Here is a 17089-nt window from a genome sequence, read left to right as displayed (position 1 = left end):
ATGTGCACTGATCAAATCCAGGTAATCGGCATATCAACGTCAGTTATCATGTTTGTGGTGAAAACTTTCAAAACCCCCTTATTTTAAAATCTACAACATACTGTTGACAGTCACTGTGTTTATAAGCTTTTTGTTGCTGTGACAAAAATACCTGAGAAAATAAATCTGGAGGAGGAAAGGTTTATTTTGGCTTCTTGTTTGGAGGTGTCAGTCCCTGGTCACCTGACCCTGTCACTATGGGCCTACAAAGAGGCGGCACACCGTGGTGGATGTGCATGGTGGAGAAAAGGTTGCCTCTCCATGGTGGCCAGCAAGGAGAGAGTCCCCCACTTCCTCCAACTAAATTTTGCTTCCTGAAGTTTCCATCTCCTCCCAACAGTGGCACCAGATGAGAAGGAAGTCTTCAACACATGAGCCTTTGAGGGACATTCCAGATGGAAACGACAGCAGTCCTCCTTCTGTGCAGTAGAAACTTCTGTCTAACTGTAACCCTGTCCCTGGGGACCCATGCCCCTGCCCCCACCCTCCCAGACTCTGGGAACCTCCACCCCAATGCTGCATTTCCACCTCCTTCCTGAGCAGAAGGCCACCTCTGGTTTCCCTGGGGAGAAAAAGAGCCCCCTGTGCTCAATACTAGCCCCATCCTGGCCTAGAGGCCCTCTTCCTTCTGACCTTCTTGTACTGGAGGTGACCAGGTGCTGATCTGAAGGAAGAGTGACCTTGTCCTGTGTGGTGGGTGCTTGGCCAGGAGAGCTGTTCACTATAGGAACTGCTGACGGCATCCTTGGACTATTAAACTTAAGGCACAAACAGAATCGGCGATAGAGCAGCAATGGCGGCACTCCTGGTCTCAGTTCGACATCATGCTCTTAAGGAAGGTGGTCCAGATGGTCCCTGATGGCTCAAGATTCAGGAGTCTTCCTGTGCCCAATCCGGCTGCTCTCCACTCATATTTAACTTAAACAAAGAACCTACTCCTTCATAACATCCCTGTAAGCCTTCTCTAATACTAAAATGTACACATCAAAGATCTGAAAACTTTAACTGACTTTCTCATGCTTCAGGGTCTGCAAGCTCTCCACAAAATAACTCTTCAATAGAAACATGTTGCTCCTTCCTCTTTAGAATTCTACAACGAATGCATGTTGCTTTTCTAATAACAGTCTAAATGTCCAGTCGCTGCACGTCCAGAGACCCTTGGCAATAAGTAGGTTCAAACTTATAGATGTATCTGTCCTGCAGCCACTTGGTTGGGACTTGGTTCTTGTGTGAGTTCATAGCTTCTTAGGAGAAAGGAACTGGCTCTTTCTGATAAGGATCTGCCAGATGCTTCTGGAAGTAAATAATTCCTCATCTGATTCCCTGACTCTTCTCCAGGCCCAGTCTACTTCCATGTGACCCCGGAACACAAAGCACACACGCAGTTCTTTCCCCGTGTCTGCACACCCACAGTGGCTACTCCAAATCAACACATTCTCCTTTACCTGATATTTCACAAACTCCCATGTCCCGGTCGGCACCCTGACTTTGCCCACATGATATCCTATTGCTAAAACCTTTCTTAAAAGTGCTGCTGAGCTGGGTGCAATGGTGCACACCTGTCATCCCAGCCACTCAAGAGGATGAGGCAGGAAGATCTAAAGTTTGAGGCCAACCCCAGCAATTTAGCAAGACCCTGTCTGAAAATAAAAAGGGACTGCGGGGGTCCTGGGATTGTGGCTTGGTGGTAATGTGCTGGCCTAGCACGCATGAGGCGCTGGGTTCAATCCCTAGCACCACCTAAAAAAAACAAAAAAACTAAATAAACAAAGTTATTGTGTCCATCTATAACTAAAAATATTTTTTTTAAAGAGGGATTGGGAATATAGTTGAGTGGTAAAGTGCCTCTAGGTTTAATCCCAGTACCAAAAAAAAAGTGCCAAAAAAGTGCCACTAACTTTGACATTAACTGCCATCATCTCCCGGGTGTGTGCCTGGTGGTCTATCAGCACAGGCATGGATGGCCCCAGTGGTTCAGAAGTTACACTGGGCTTCTGGAGGTTGAAGTTTCCCTTTCACATGTGGTCACAACACGTCCCTCACCCTTTATTTACATAGTAAGGCAGCTGCATTCACCCCATCACTTCCTCTGTTGGTTCTGTCTATTTTCATTTGGCATCCCTCATTGCAATTAGTGCAGAGTCACTCAACCCAATTGCTCTTGACACTGGGGCTGGGCCACTCTCGGCTCTGAGTGTGTGAGGAGGCTGTGTGATTTACTGGAGTTTACAAGTTATTTAGGAATGTCCCTGGCCTCTATCCACCAGATGCCAATAGAATCCCATTCCCTAGTCATGACAACAAAAATCATCTCCAGACATTACCCTACCTTCTTTGGGGACAAAGATACCCACACCTGGAAATCACTGCATTAGCTGTTGTGGCCTGACCACAGATCTCAAGTGTGCCTTCTAGGTTCTAGCTCTTTCACCAACAAATTAGATGGAGAAGCGACCCTAATCTACTTTGTTAGCATCATCACTCACGAGCAGAGGCTGGGACATGGAAAGGCTGGTGTCCCATCCCGGCTCCATTTGACCTGGGCACCTTAGTGTCACAGATCTTCACCTGTGAAAGGGGAAGGCAATATACCAAAGCCACAATAATAAATGGCAGCAATGAGCTGGTGGGCCTGCAAATTGGTACAATCATGGTGATTCCTCAAAAAATTAAGAATGGAGCCATCATTTGACCCAGCTATCCCACCCCACTTTTAATTCCTTTGGTATATATATATATATATATATATATATATATATATATATATATATATACACACACACACACACACACACACACACACCAAAGGAGTTAAAGTCAGCACACTACAGTGAAGCAGCCACATCAATGTATATAGCAGCACAATTCACCAGCACAATTAGCTAAGTTATGGAACCAACCTAGGTGCCCTTTCAACAGATGAATGGGTAAGAAAAATGTGTTATATATACGTAGTGGAATATTACTCAGCCATAAATAAGAATGACTTTATGACATTCACTGGTGAATGGATGGATCTTGAGTGAAATAAGCCAACCTCCCCAAAAAAACAAAAGCCAAAGGTTCTCTCTCATATGTGGATGCTAACACACAATAAAGAAAGGGGGAGAATAGAAGTTCAGTGGATTAGACAAAGGGGAATGAAGGGAAGGGAGGGGATAGAAATAGGAAACACAGTGGAATGAACTGGACATAATATTCCTTTGTTCATATATGAATTCAACACAGTGAAGTTCTGCATCATGTACATCCACAAGACTAGGATCCTAATTAGAATAGAATATACCCCATGTTTGTATAAATATGTCCAAATAGACTCTACTATCATGTCTAACTTAAATAAATAAATAAATGTCAGCAGTGAATGGAGAACACGGAAGTTGCCCAGGACCATTGGTACCTCATGAGTGGAAGTGTGGAATAGAGAAGAATTAGGTCATGGTGAGATGCAGAAGAGAAAATAATATAAAACCCGACACTTGGAAGGAGGGTGTGTGTGTGTGAGTGTGAGTGTGTGTGTGTGTGTGTGTGTGTGTGCGCAAGCGCGTGTGCTTGTCCAAGAGAGAGAGACAAGACACACCCACATGACCATGGTGGACAGCCATAAGAGGCCTGGGATCAACCATAGACAGTGATTCCCTCCCACAAAGACTCCCTTGTGCCAACCGGGTGCCAATCAGGCTTCATTCCACACATGACACACTGTGAGGGGTTAGATCTAGAAAGGAATCCTATGTGTTTTCCCAGGGTTGGCTCTGTCTGCCCTGGCCCTGAGCGGCCCCACTAGCAGCCCACCCTGAACCTGTGGAAATGAATTCTTGTGAATGGCGAGGAGTCCCTCTATGTCTAATAAGCACCTGCATGTCTTCCATGTGTTTTATTTCAAGCCCCCTGTATTTTTTTGCAACCGACTGACTCCACTGGATCTTCTCACTGGACATTAGGAGTCCATTTATCCAGTTCCAGAAATAAGTTGACTGTTTGACCTTTGTACTTGAAAACCTATTTAGATTGAGACATATCACTTGGGCACCTCTATCTTGTCAGGGAGCAACTTTACAGATGGAGAGCCATAGCCTCACACCTGCTGTCATGAGCATGATATTTCTCATGGAATCTGAGCTGCTGTTTTTAAGGGCACTATAAGTAGATTAGGCACAGATCCAAAAGGCAGGTGCAAAGTCATCCAGAATGCATAACTCCAGTGGAAGGGATCCCATCTCCTGCAGAGGAGTAGCCAGCATGAATGCCAACACAGTGAGTAGGAGCACAGCTTCTCAGGCCCACCAGACACCTGCCCAACCCACTCCCTGGCCCACTTCACGTCATAGCTTTTCATTTATTTTCTTGTCTGTGTTCTCCAATGTCACAAGAATTGACATTCCATTAGAGTACATATGCATACCAAATTGTTTTCTGCTCCCCAGAATAGAGGCTACCTTCACTGTGGGTCTCTTCCCTGCAAAGTTTGTTGGAGAGTAAAGTGTCTCTTTGGGAGGCAGCTTCCAAGATGGCACCCAGTGAGCCTCACCTGGTGTTCACACCCTCACACATCCATTGGCTGACCTCAGAATGATGCGTGGAATGTCTGAGGCTGATCCATAAAAAGCCTTTGTAGTTTCCCCTCCGTCTAGCATGATAAAATAGGGCTATTCAAGTGAATTGCTCACCCTTGAGGAAGAGAGACGCCATGTTGTAAGGACTCTCAAGCAGCTCTCTGGGGAGGCCTATGTGGAAAGAAACTGAGGTGTCAGCCAACAGTCAGCATGGGCTTGCCAGCCATGGGAACCATCTTGGGGGAGGGTCCTCCAGCCCCCCTCAAACCTTTAAATGAGATTGCAGCCCAGGTCACCACAGCCCTATGGAGACCCTGAGTCAGCCCAGCTGTCTCAAACACCTGATCACAAGTATGATGAGAGAAAATAGAGGCTGAGTAGGCCTTACCTACTCAAATGATTGGTAATGGAATTGTTTCAGATTTTGGATTTTTAAAAAATTGGAATATTTTTATGTACCTAACTAAGAAGAATTTGGGGGGATGAGACCCAAGGATAAACAGAAAAGTTCATTTGTGCTTTATATACACCTTATACATATAACCTGAAGGTAGTTTAATAGAATAACTTTAATAATTTTATGCATAATACAGAATTTCACAGTATGGAATTTTCTATTTGTGGTGTCATATCGGTACTCAAATTTTCAGATTTTGGAGCATTTTGAATTTTGGATTTTTGAATGAGGTGCTCTCAACCTTTAAATGATTGCTATAGTTTTAATCAACTATGTTCAGGGCAATTTGCTAGGTAGCAACAGACACCTAATACAGTAAGTGCAATGGGGTTGGGGGACAGAAGCAACCATTGCTTGATTGATATATAAAGGAGTTATTGATAAACGAGACCTAAAGCCAGGGAGACTGAGGATAAAAACTCCTGGCAGAGCCAGGATAAGCCTTTCTGGTATTGAAGAGGTGAGGAAAGGTAGTCGGAGATCAGGAAGAGGAGAGCTAAGCTGCATGAGCCCAATGTGGAAACGGCCAGCTTCATGCTATCTTCCTTCATTTCCAGGTCTCAGACCAGAGGACAGGACTGGCTCCCCAAATCCTGCAAGGGCCACAATCTTGAGCCCAGCACTTACAGATAATGGCAACCAGGAAGAAAAACGATTCTCAAAGTTCAGATTAATTCACTGTCACTAACATCATAACTTATAAAGCCTCAGAGTATGATTTCTTTCTCTATTTTCTCCTCTCTCCATTTCTACAGTATTGATAATCTAGGTTCTATTCTCTTCATTTCATGCACGAGACAAAATACAGCGGTTTCTTGTTATGCATGGTAGTTATGTTCCACAGCATGTACAACAACACATTTGCAAATTCTGAACACTGCTCCTTAGGAAAATGCAAAGTTAAATTCTTGGAATTCTTCGGCTACATATTTATTTTCTTTTGGTACCGGGGATTGAACCTAGGGGCACTTATTACTGAGCTATACCCCCAGCCTTTTTTATATTTATTTAGAGACAGGGTTTCTCTGAGTTGCTCAGGGCCTCACTAAGTTGCTGAAGCTGGCTTGGAACTCGCGATCCTTCTGCTTCGGCCTCCTGAGCTGCTGGCATTACTGTGCCACAGCACCCGGCTGGCTGGTTACCTTTTTATCAGTTGATCAATATGTGACCTTTTATCAACTGTGTGTTTCTATTTGTAAAAAAATGACTTTATATATATTGTTGATATATTAATAGGGGACTCATGGCAACCAATACTGCAACTCATGTATAAAGCTGACCTTTTCATTCTGTAAAGCACATCTCAAACCCGACACAGCACTTTAGCACTATGCTTGGGACAATTTTACACGGTGAAGTCACCAACAGAAAGCACAAAATTGCCCCCTCCAATGTGGCCATAAAAAGACCAGGCAAAGGGACACCTGTTCACACCAGAATGGCTGAGACAAGAAGGCAGAGTGTCCCTTTATACAACCTGAGGCAGAATGTCTCTTATTCAACCTGAGTATGTGTGTCAGGAGATTTTTTACTACCTTTCACATTTGCACAAACAGTGGTAAAAGTACTGTTTTGATTTGGGGGTTTCAAGTACATATTAATGAACAGATCAATTTGTAAATCTGAAAGTCACAAGTAGTGAGCATTGACTCTAAGTAATTTCTGCACCCCCTCACTTTCCCTGAATCTCATTCACAAAAACATACCATTGTGCTTCAACATTTTGGGAAAACCACTCACCTATGATGATGTTCTTAAACACATTATTCTTGTTCTCTAAATCTGTCTAATTTCCAGCATTTTCTAGCTTGACCGGGAAACAGCAGAGGAAACTTTTGTAGCCTTTTCTGAATGCCCTGTGTGTCCACGTTATCTAAGGGCCTCAGACCTGTGGTTGGGGCTTCTGCTTTTCTTGAGACCACTGAAGCATGGCTCCTGCAGCTGCTAGCTTCCCCAGCCCCAGCTCGGTAACTTCTTGTAGCAAACATTTCCAACAGCACTTAGCCATGGAAAGCGGCTCATTTTCCCATCTCTAGGCCACAAGAGTATCTCCTATCATATAGATGGTGGCAGAAGTAAAAGTTTCTCTGGGCAAACAGCAGCGAAGATGATTATCTGATAAATCCATACCAGCGTGTATTAAGAGATGTGTGCCATCCTGTCATGTAACAATTTTACCTCCAAGAATTTAAGGAAACAATCTGACATGGACAAAGATCTGTTTATACAAGCGCTCATCCCTCTTTCACTGAATATGAGAAATACCCTCGCTGTTAAAAAATACGGAATTAGTAAAAGCTAGTTATGGCACAGGCATCTAAGAGGATACTATCAAACCATTCAAAGCCATGTTTTCAAAGATCCTTAGTGTCATAAACAAATGCTTTGCTATACTGCTAAACCACTAACATCATGAATAATATGCAAAATTAAAAAATCCATACCATTTAGGGAAACAAAATCAGGAAGATGCAAATCTAGGTTTATCATACTCGAAACCACACAACCACTCAAATGCAAAGTAGCCCTGTTCAGATGCGTCTGGGAATTTTTTTCATGGTTTGAAGCTTAGAAAATTGGCAAGATTTGGGTAAAAGGAAAAACTTCCTCTGTGGGTTACATTAATTTTCATAAGAAAGAGGAATGAGCTCAAGCTAAGAGACAGAATCAGTCTTACAGGGCTGGTTAGGGATTGCCTGGTTAGCTATAGAGGAATGACCAAGCCAAGAGAGATGCTACAGGAATCATCCCCCACAGCACCTGCTTCCACAGACCACCACCCTCGACTAGTCTGCCCTGGGTGGGTGTTCACAGCCTTCTGTAGCAGGGTCTCACCATGCAGATGCAAACATGTCATTACAAACCAGGGGTTGCAACATGGAAGGAATGGAAATCAGAACACAGTCTACCTGTATTAGCCCCTTGCCTACCTGGTGGATAAGTGGGATGGTCCTCTGGGAGACCACCATGCAGAGCCTGTCCCCAGCCTCCCTGTGGCCCACCTGATGCTTGCTCTCCCAAGGGGCAATCATGCTTCTCGTTCATTCTGCAGAGTGCACCCCTGTTTCTGCACCTGCAGGCAAGCACAGGGGACTCTTTAGAATACAGAGACCTCCCATTTCAAGAAACAAAAAGTAAGCTAGGCATGGCCAGCCTGGCTTTCACTGTCGTTCGGAAATACAGGAGTTGCTGCCCTAGAAGAAAACACCATCCAAAGCTTCAAAACTAAATTCGTTTGCTGCACCTTCAGAACTTGGAAGCCCTGAAAATGCAAGGGCTGACGTGCCTAAGCAAACCTACAGACCTCCTCAGACTCCACTGTGGAAGCTCCATAAGCTAGATGATATGCCTCTGTGTCCACACAGGTGGGTGTGAGCTTTCAGCATAGTTGGCTACAAATAAGCAACCAGCCCAATAAGGACCCTTACCCTGGGCAGAGAAGCGAGCAGGGGAGGACAAGGAAAGTCATCTATGGAAGGCTCATGCCTGAAGCAGGGGACCCAGGTAGACACCTCACCTGGGTGCCGGCTCTGAAGTTTCTCCACACACAGCCCACTTCACACAGGTGGGCTCAGGGGATGGGGAGGGGCACACAGGCGATGAGTCATTAAAAAGAGCTTGGCTTTGTGAATAATTCAGTGGAGACTGGGTCAAGGCCAAGGTCATACCTTAGAAAAGTCTGTCTCATGCTCTGTGGAAAAGAGGAGGACAGGGCCAGGCTTCTGCCAGTGGCCTGGGGCGTGTGTGGATCCTAAGCAAGAATATCTCCCCAATGAACTCAACCATCTACTGTGTCCTGGGAGCCACCTCATTGCCACTGTCCTCTGGGAGAGATACCAACCCTTGGCAAAGCAGTGAGTTAAAGACTTCCTGCAGAACATGCCTGCTAGATCTTGCTGGTCTTGTCTGGCCTCGACAAAGCACCCAGGGAATATAAATACGGCAGTCAAGGTACAGAGCTCTCCTTGATCCTGCTCCAAGCCCCAACACCCTTGCTGGGAAGCAGCGGTCGGCAGAGACACAGTCAGTAGACACAACATTTGTCTGATCCGCAGGGGCTGGGCAGAAGTCTCCAGCTTCCAGACCCTATTTTTACTTTTGCACTCCCTCCATGTCATTAGCACCAGCTGTACGGAGACCCTGTGGCTGCCACAAGAATCAAATTCCCTGATTTAAACAAAAGGGACACCCTGGACGTGTACTAAGAAATCTCCAGGGTTTTTCTGAGCACATATAAACTCATTATTTTTCCCCAACGATTAAAAATAATCATGGGAGATTCATGATTGTAAATTATTCCAGAAGCCTCTGAGAGTGGCTTAGATCATATAACTGTCTCTGTCATAAACCCGGCAGGTACATGTATCCAATGCTTAAAGGAAGGGGCAAAGGTCATACACGGGGACTGAAGAGTGGTTTAACCCCCTGGAGGGACGTGTCCCATGAGGAGAATACACAGGCACAGATGTGACCTACCATCGCCCCTCCTGGGCACAGCGACAGGAGCCCTGAGACCCCCCGGGGTCTCCTCCTGATTGGATTCCTGCCAATCGGACCTACCTTCCTTCCCTGGGTTGACACAGGAAGCTGGAGGGTCCCGGGCTGGAGACCAGACTGCATGGAACTCAGGGAGGCCGGAGTGCAGAAGAGAGGACTTTATAAACCCGATTGCTGAAACGCAGAGAGAGATAAAGACAGGCCTGGGCAGGCCAGAGGGCTTTCTGCTGCCAGGAGGAGTGTGTGTGACAGGCCAGCACCTTCCTTCAGTGTCCACCTGAAAAACACACCAGAAAGCAGAAGTGTGAGGGCCCCGGGTTGTGGGCCTCTTTGAATTTCACCTTCAGAACCACGTGCAGCCGGGAGGCCTGGACCCCACCCAAACAAAGGCCAGCCCAAGAGGGGTTCCAGGGACAAGTGTGGGCCTCTTCAGGTCAGGCAGGAACCATGCTTTCCTGGGGGGGGTTCCTGACAAAATGAGCTTTGTCTTAGGGTGCATCCACATTTTCTTCTCTATCTTTTCTTTTTCTTTTTTGTTTAACCTGAGCTAAAGGTTGAATAATCTGGTTGATGATTTTAAAGAACCAACATAGATTTTATTGGGTTTCCCCTACTGTTTTCCTGTTTTCAGTTCCCATGATTTCTGTCTTCATTTTAATTTGTTCCTATTTTTGTTGGATGAAGCCTAATCTTCTTTTTTTCCCCCTCCTGTAGTTTCCTAAAGTGGAACTGTAGGCTATTAACTTTCCATATTTCCTTTATCTAACGTAGGGCGATGGTTTGGAGATGGTTTGAGTGTGTCCCCAAAGGCCCATGTGCTACTGGAACTGATCCCCAGTGTGGTGTATTGAGGTTGTGGACCTTTAAGAGGCGGGGCCTAGTATGTGGTAATCTGTTCCCAGGACCACCCTTCGACAAGATTGATGTCAATCTCAAAGGAGTGAACAAGGTCTCAAGGAACTGGATGAGTGACTTTGAGAATAGGGTGTTATAAAAGTGAGGTCATCCATGTCTTTGGTGTCTTCCACAGGTACTCACAATGTGGTCACCTTCTGATGCCCTCTGCCAGGCTATGATGCAACATGAGGCCCTCACCAGACATAGCTGCCTGAACTTGGACTTTTCAGCCCCCCAACACAGTGAACCAAAACAAACCTCTTTTCTTTATAAAGCACCTGCTCTCAAGTATTTCATTCTAGCAACACAAGATTGACTAAGACATATGCACTTCCTGGTATAACTTTTTTTCCACAGCATGTGTATGTTGCATCCCCCCACATTTTTATAAGTTATATTTTACTTTTTGTGCATTTCAAAAGATTTTAAGAGTTCTTTTGAGGCTTCTTTGATCTGAAGGGTATATAGAAGTCTATTGCTTAATTTCCAAATATTTGGAGGAATTTTCAGCTATTATTTGGTTATTAATATCTAGTTTAATTTTGTTATATTGTAAGAACATATTTGTTATAACTTTAATTCATCTAAATTTGGCAACATGTTTTCCAAGAATGTAGTCTGTCTTGCTACATGCTCCATATGAGCCTGATAAAAATGTGTATTCTTCTGCTGTTGGACTGAACCTTTTATCAATGTCAAGTTGATTGACAGTGGTGCTCAGATCCTTCAGCTTTACTGATTGTCTGTTAATTACTGACAGAGGGAGGCTGAAATGCCAATCATAATGGTGGATTGTTCTACCTCTCCTTACAGATTTATCAGTATTTGTTTTGGTTTTTTTTTTTTTTTTTTTTTTTTTTTTTTTTTTTTGGTACTGAAGATTGAACTCAGGGACACTCCACCACTGAGCCACATCCCCAGCCCTATTTTGTATTTTATTTAGAGACAGGGTCTCACTTAGTTGTTTAGCATCTCACTTTTGCTGAGGCTGCCTTTGAACTCATGATCCTCCTGCCTCAGGCTCCCAAGCCACAGGGATTACAGGTGTGTGCCTCTGTGCTTGGCTTGTGAATTTTGACGCTCTGTTGTTTCATGCATACACATGTAGGCTTGTAATGTCTTTTTGGATGTTTGATCCCTTTATCATTATGTAACAATGTTCTGGAAGCCCAGACCTCTATTGACTACGAGAATTTTTGTTTGTTTGTTTTTTGATACTGAGGATTGAACCCAGGGGCACTTACCTACTGAGCCGCATCTGCAGCCCTCTATAAATATTTTGTTTTGAGACAGGGTTTTGATAAGTTGGTTAGGGCCTTGCTAAGTTGGTGAGGCTGGCTTTGAACTCACAATGATCCTCCTGCCTCAGCCTCCCAAGATGGCTGGGATTACAGGTTTTGCACCACTGTACTGCACCTGGCAGAATCTTAGTCTTTAAAGACAGGATGAGGAATTCACTTAGGAACTCCCAGGTAGAGAGCAGGACTCTGTTTTTTTCCTGGAGAATAACTTTTATTGCAGAGAAGACAACTCTGGTGCCTTTCACAATTATAAATTGCCTCCTACCTGGCCAGAGCTGTTAGGGGCTCTTCCTCAGAGCTTCATTATCAGAACCAAGCGAGGTTTGTATCAACCATGCCTTTTTATTGTCTGTATTTTATGATGCTTTGATATCAGGGCCCTTGTGAATGCTGGGGACACTGTTCCTCCCAGGACTGGCCAATAAAGATCATATGAGATCATAAAATCCTTCCCATGTGCAAACCAACCCACCAAAGTCCACCCTTCAATTACCTTTATCAAGTTCTCACAAACCAAGCATTTATTCCCCTGCCTTAAATACTCTAAGGCTAGGTACTTAGGCAACTGGGGGCAGTCCCTTACCGGCAAGCCTGTAGAAATTATTAATGAACCAAGCCCACGCCTGCTTGCCCTGCCTGGCCCAGACATTCCTGCAGAAACCATAGAAAAGGCTCTCGATGTTGCCCCTGCCTTCCCTGCCCTTCCCCTGTCTCCTGAGCTGCTCTGGTGCTACCCTGCATGGTCCTTCATGGTGTGCTGGGTCTCTACCCCTAGGAACCTGGGACAGCACCCTCCTTCATGACAGGCATTTCTGCATCTGCATGTCTGACCATACCTAACCAGGGGCCTTCTAAAGTGAAATCCTGGAGGAAAGATCCAAGAAGGGGGTATTCTGATACTGCTGCCCATAGGAGTTTTTCTCTCTCTCAAACTACTCCAGTAGCCCCTAGCAAGTCACCCCACATAAGCTCTCAAGAATTACTATCAGTGTTGGACGAAAACAGCTTCCACAGATGATATAGAGATCATAAAATACTTCCTATATGCGAACCAACCAATCCAAATTGGTCGGTCTTGGCATTTCTGAATGTGCCCATCTCTCCAAATGCCCCATTTCCATCTACCCAGATACCCGATTGGATAAGAAAAGTCACTGATTTTAAGTTTGTCCAGCTACTCCTTGTTATAAGGATGGAAGGGAGAAATTCCAAGCTCTTTACATGTCAGAGCTGAGGAAGGGGACTTGCGTCTCTCTTCGTTACCCCTTTACCTGATGTCTCTCATGGCTATCTTACAACGGATGGCCCATAAGCACTGTCCAGAAGAATGAACACTGAATGGGTGAGAGATTAAAATGTGACTATTCTATCATAGATGCATAAAGGATTAATGATTTATAAATGAGAAATGGAGAAATGATTATCGGATCCATAAACATTTTCTGGGTGAATGTGTGAATGATATGTGATTGTAGTTTTATTCAGACAGGACTCCACCTTACCCACCTTATATCCATGGAGGCTGGAGGAGCTGCAGGTCCTAGCCCAATCCACCCCACCTAACTCTGAATCTCTAGCAGAGGCCCCATGAGCCCCAGGACTTTGAGCGCTCATCATTTGACACTCAGGGCCTACTCCTAAATGACAGCTACCTCAAAATATTAGGTCCCTATTTTGTCATGAAGATATGAAATGCAGAGTAAAATAATGTTTTACACATTCCCACCAAATGAAATACAGTTAGAAAGTCTTTTTCTGATTTATTTAAATATTACCCAGTTATATTTTTCTACTAGGATTATTAATAGACCACTAATTTGTCCAAAATGATGGAGACTGTGAACCTTATTTTCTAGATTCCTTTCTTATGCACAATCTTGAAGAAAATTTCAGGTCTAAATCGAGGCAATGAAAATGACTTCAAAATTAAGGGCTTTGTGCTCTGAAAGCAAAGCTTGCTTGCTTTTCTCTTTCACCTTGATAACAAGGTCAAGCTGCATTTGGGGTACTTTGTCTGGGACAGGTCCATCTGAACAGCAGTGGGAAGCCTGAGTACATGTGGAGTAAGAGAAAATGTTTGGGCAGTGGTTACAAGTCCAGCCCAGGATGACAGGTTCCAGAACTTTCTCTGCTACTTTTAGCCCTAAAGCTAAGCCTCTGTTTCATCATCTGCAAAATGAGGACAGATTAACTCTCCTCAGAAGTTGGTGTGGGGGCCACTTTAGTGCTCCCCATGTGTTGCCTGGTCATGTCCTCAGGATGGCTGGATGGTGGCTCAGGGCATGCCCCCTGTACGGCAATGACCATGCCTCAGGGAAGGCACGCTCACATGTCCTTATTCCCAACCTTATGCCTCGGCTGCTGCACGCAGGTTCAGGAACCTGACATCATGTTCACTGTGTGGGGACCGTGTCATTGCCATCCAGCATGACCTGCCCGCAGCCATCTTGAACTGTAGCCACCATGTTTGCTCCTGAGCATCCCTGGTGTTCCCCCACATAGTGTCCCCGCACACCACAAGTCAACGAGACCACTGGGGTGCTGTGTGGCCCTTTAGGATTGGTGACTGGGTGGTGGGAATGTGCCTGACTCTTTTTTTTAAATTTTTTTTATTGTTGGTCGTTCAAAACATTACACAGTTCTTAATACATCATATTTCACAGTTTGATTCAAGCGGGTTATGACCTCCCAACTTTACCCCGTATACAGATTGCTGTATCACATCAGTTACCCTTCCATTGATTGACATATTGCCTTTCTAGTGTCTGATGTATTCTGCTGTCAGTCCTATTCTCTACTATCCCCCTTCCCCTCCCCTTTTCTCTCTCTACCCCTTCTACTGTAAATCATTTCTTCCATTTGTATTATCTTGTCTTACCCCTCCTTTCCTCTTATATATCATTTTGTATAACCCTGAGGATCGCCTTCCATTTCCATGCGATTTCCCTTCTCACTCCCTTTCCCTCCCGCCTCTCATCCCTCTTTAATGTAAATCTTCTTCTCAAGCTCTTCGTCCCTACCCTGTCCTTCTTTACTCCCCTTATATCAAAGGGGTCATTTGGTATTTGTTTTTTAAAGATTGACTAGCTTCACTTAGCATAATCTGCTCTAATGCCATCCATTTCCCTCCAAATTTTATGATTTTGTCGTTTCTTAATGCAGAGTAATACTCCATTGTGTATAAATGCCACATTTTTTTATCCATTCATATATTGAAGGGCATCTAGGTTGGTTCCACAATCTTGCTATCGTGAATTGTGCTGCTATGAACATCGAAGCAGCAGTGTCCCTGTAGCATGCTCTTTTTAAGTCTTTAGGGAATAGACCGAGAAGGGGAATAGCTGGGTCAAATGGTGGTTCCATTCCCAGCTTTCCAAGAAATCTCCATACTGCTTTCCAAATTGGCTGCACCAATTTGCAGTCCCACCAGCAATGAACAAGAGTGCCCTTTTCCCCGCATCCTCTCCAGCACTTATTGTTGTTTGACTTCCTAATGGCTGCCAATCTTACTGGAGTGAGATGGTATCTTAGGGTAGTTTTGATTTGCATTTCTCTGACTGCTAGCGATGGTGAGCATTTCTTCATGTACTTATTGATTGATTGTATGTCCTCCTCTGAGAAGTGTCTGTTCAGGTCCTTGGCCCATTTATTGATTGGGTTATTTGTTATCTTATTGTCTAATTTTTTGAGTTCTTTGTATATTCTGGTTATTAGGGCTCTATCTGAAGTGTGTGGATTAAAGATTTGTTCCCAGGATGTAGGCTCCCTGTTTATCTCTCTTATTGTTTCTTTTGCTGAGAAAAAACTTTTTAGTTTGAGTAAGTCCCATTTGTTGATTCTAGTTGTTAACTCTTGTGCTATGGGTGTCCTATTGAGGAATTTGGGGCCTGATCCCACAGTATGTAGATCATAGCCAACTTTTTCTTCTATCAGATGCTGTGTCTCTGATTTAATATCAAGCTCCTTGATCCATTTTGAGTTAACTTTTGTGCATGGCGAGAGATAGGGATTCAGATTCATTTTGGTGCAAATGGATTTCCAGTTTTCCCAGCACCATTTGTTGAAGATGCTATCCTTCCTTCATTGCATGCTTTTAGCCCCTTTATCAAATATAAGATAGTTGTAGTTTTGTGGATTGGTTACTGTGTCCTCTATTCTGTACCATTGGTCCACCCGCCTGTTTTGGTACCAATACCATGCTGTTTTTGTTACTATTGCTCTGTAGTATAGTTTGAAGTCTGGAATCGCTATACCGCCTGATTTACACTTCTTGCTTAGCATTGTTTTTGCTATTCTGGGTCTTTTATTATTCCATATGAATTTCATGATTCTTTTATCTATTTCTACAAGAAATGCTGTTGGGATTTTGATTGGTATTGCATTGAACTTATAGAGAACTTTTGGTAATATCGCCATTTTGATGATGTTAGTTCTGCCTATCCATGAGCGGGTTATATTTCTCTATCTTCTAAGGTCTTCTTCTATATCTTTCTTTAGGGTTCTGTAATTTTCATTATATAAATCTTTCACCTCTTTTGTTAGGTTGATTCCCAAGTATTTTATTTTTGGGGGGGATATTGTGAATAGAGTAGTTGTCCTCATTTCCGTTTCAGAGGATTTGTCGCTGATATACAGGAATGCCTTTGATTTATGCGTGTTGATCTTATATCCTGCCACTTTGCTGAATTCATTTATTAGCTCTAATAGCTTCTTTGTAGACCCTTTTGGGTCTGCTAGGTATAGGATCATATCATCTGCAAATAGTGATAATTTAAGTTCTTCTTTTCCTATTTTTATGCCTTTAATTTCTTTCGTCTGTCTAATTGCTCTGGCCAGTGTTTCGAGAACTATGTTGAACAGAAGTGGTTAGAGAGGGCATCCCTGTCTTGTACCAGATCTTAGAGGGAATGCCTTCAATTTTTCTCCATTCAGAATGATGCTGGCCTGTGGCTTATTGTAGATTGCTTTTACAATGTTGAGGTATGTTCCGGTTATCCCTAATTTTTCTAGAGTTTTGAACATAAAGGGATGCTGTACTTTGTCGAATGCTTTTTCTGCATCTATCGAGATGATCATATGGTTCTTATTTTTAAGTCTATTGATGTGGTGAATAACATTTATTGATTTCCGTATATTGAACCAGCCTTGCATCCCAGGGATGAATCCTACTTGATCATGGTGTATAATTTTTTTGATATGTATTTGAATCCGATTCGCCAGAATTTTATTGAGGATTTTTGCGTCAAGTTTCATTAGAGTTATGGGTCTGTAGTTTTCTTTCTTTGAAGTGTCTTTGTCTGGTTTCGGAATCAGGGTGATGTTGTGCCTGACTCTTAAAAGAG

The sequence above is a fragment of the Ictidomys tridecemlineatus genome, chromosome 13 (genome assembly GCF_052094955.1).
Source record: "Ictidomys tridecemlineatus isolate mIctTri1 chromosome 13, mIctTri1.hap1, whole genome shotgun sequence".
NCBI classification, from domain to species: Eukaryota; Metazoa; Chordata; class Mammalia; order Rodentia; family Sciuridae; genus Ictidomys; species Ictidomys tridecemlineatus.
The sequence above is the reverse complement of the archived record's forward strand: the minus strand, read 5'-3'. Positions refer to the sequence as shown.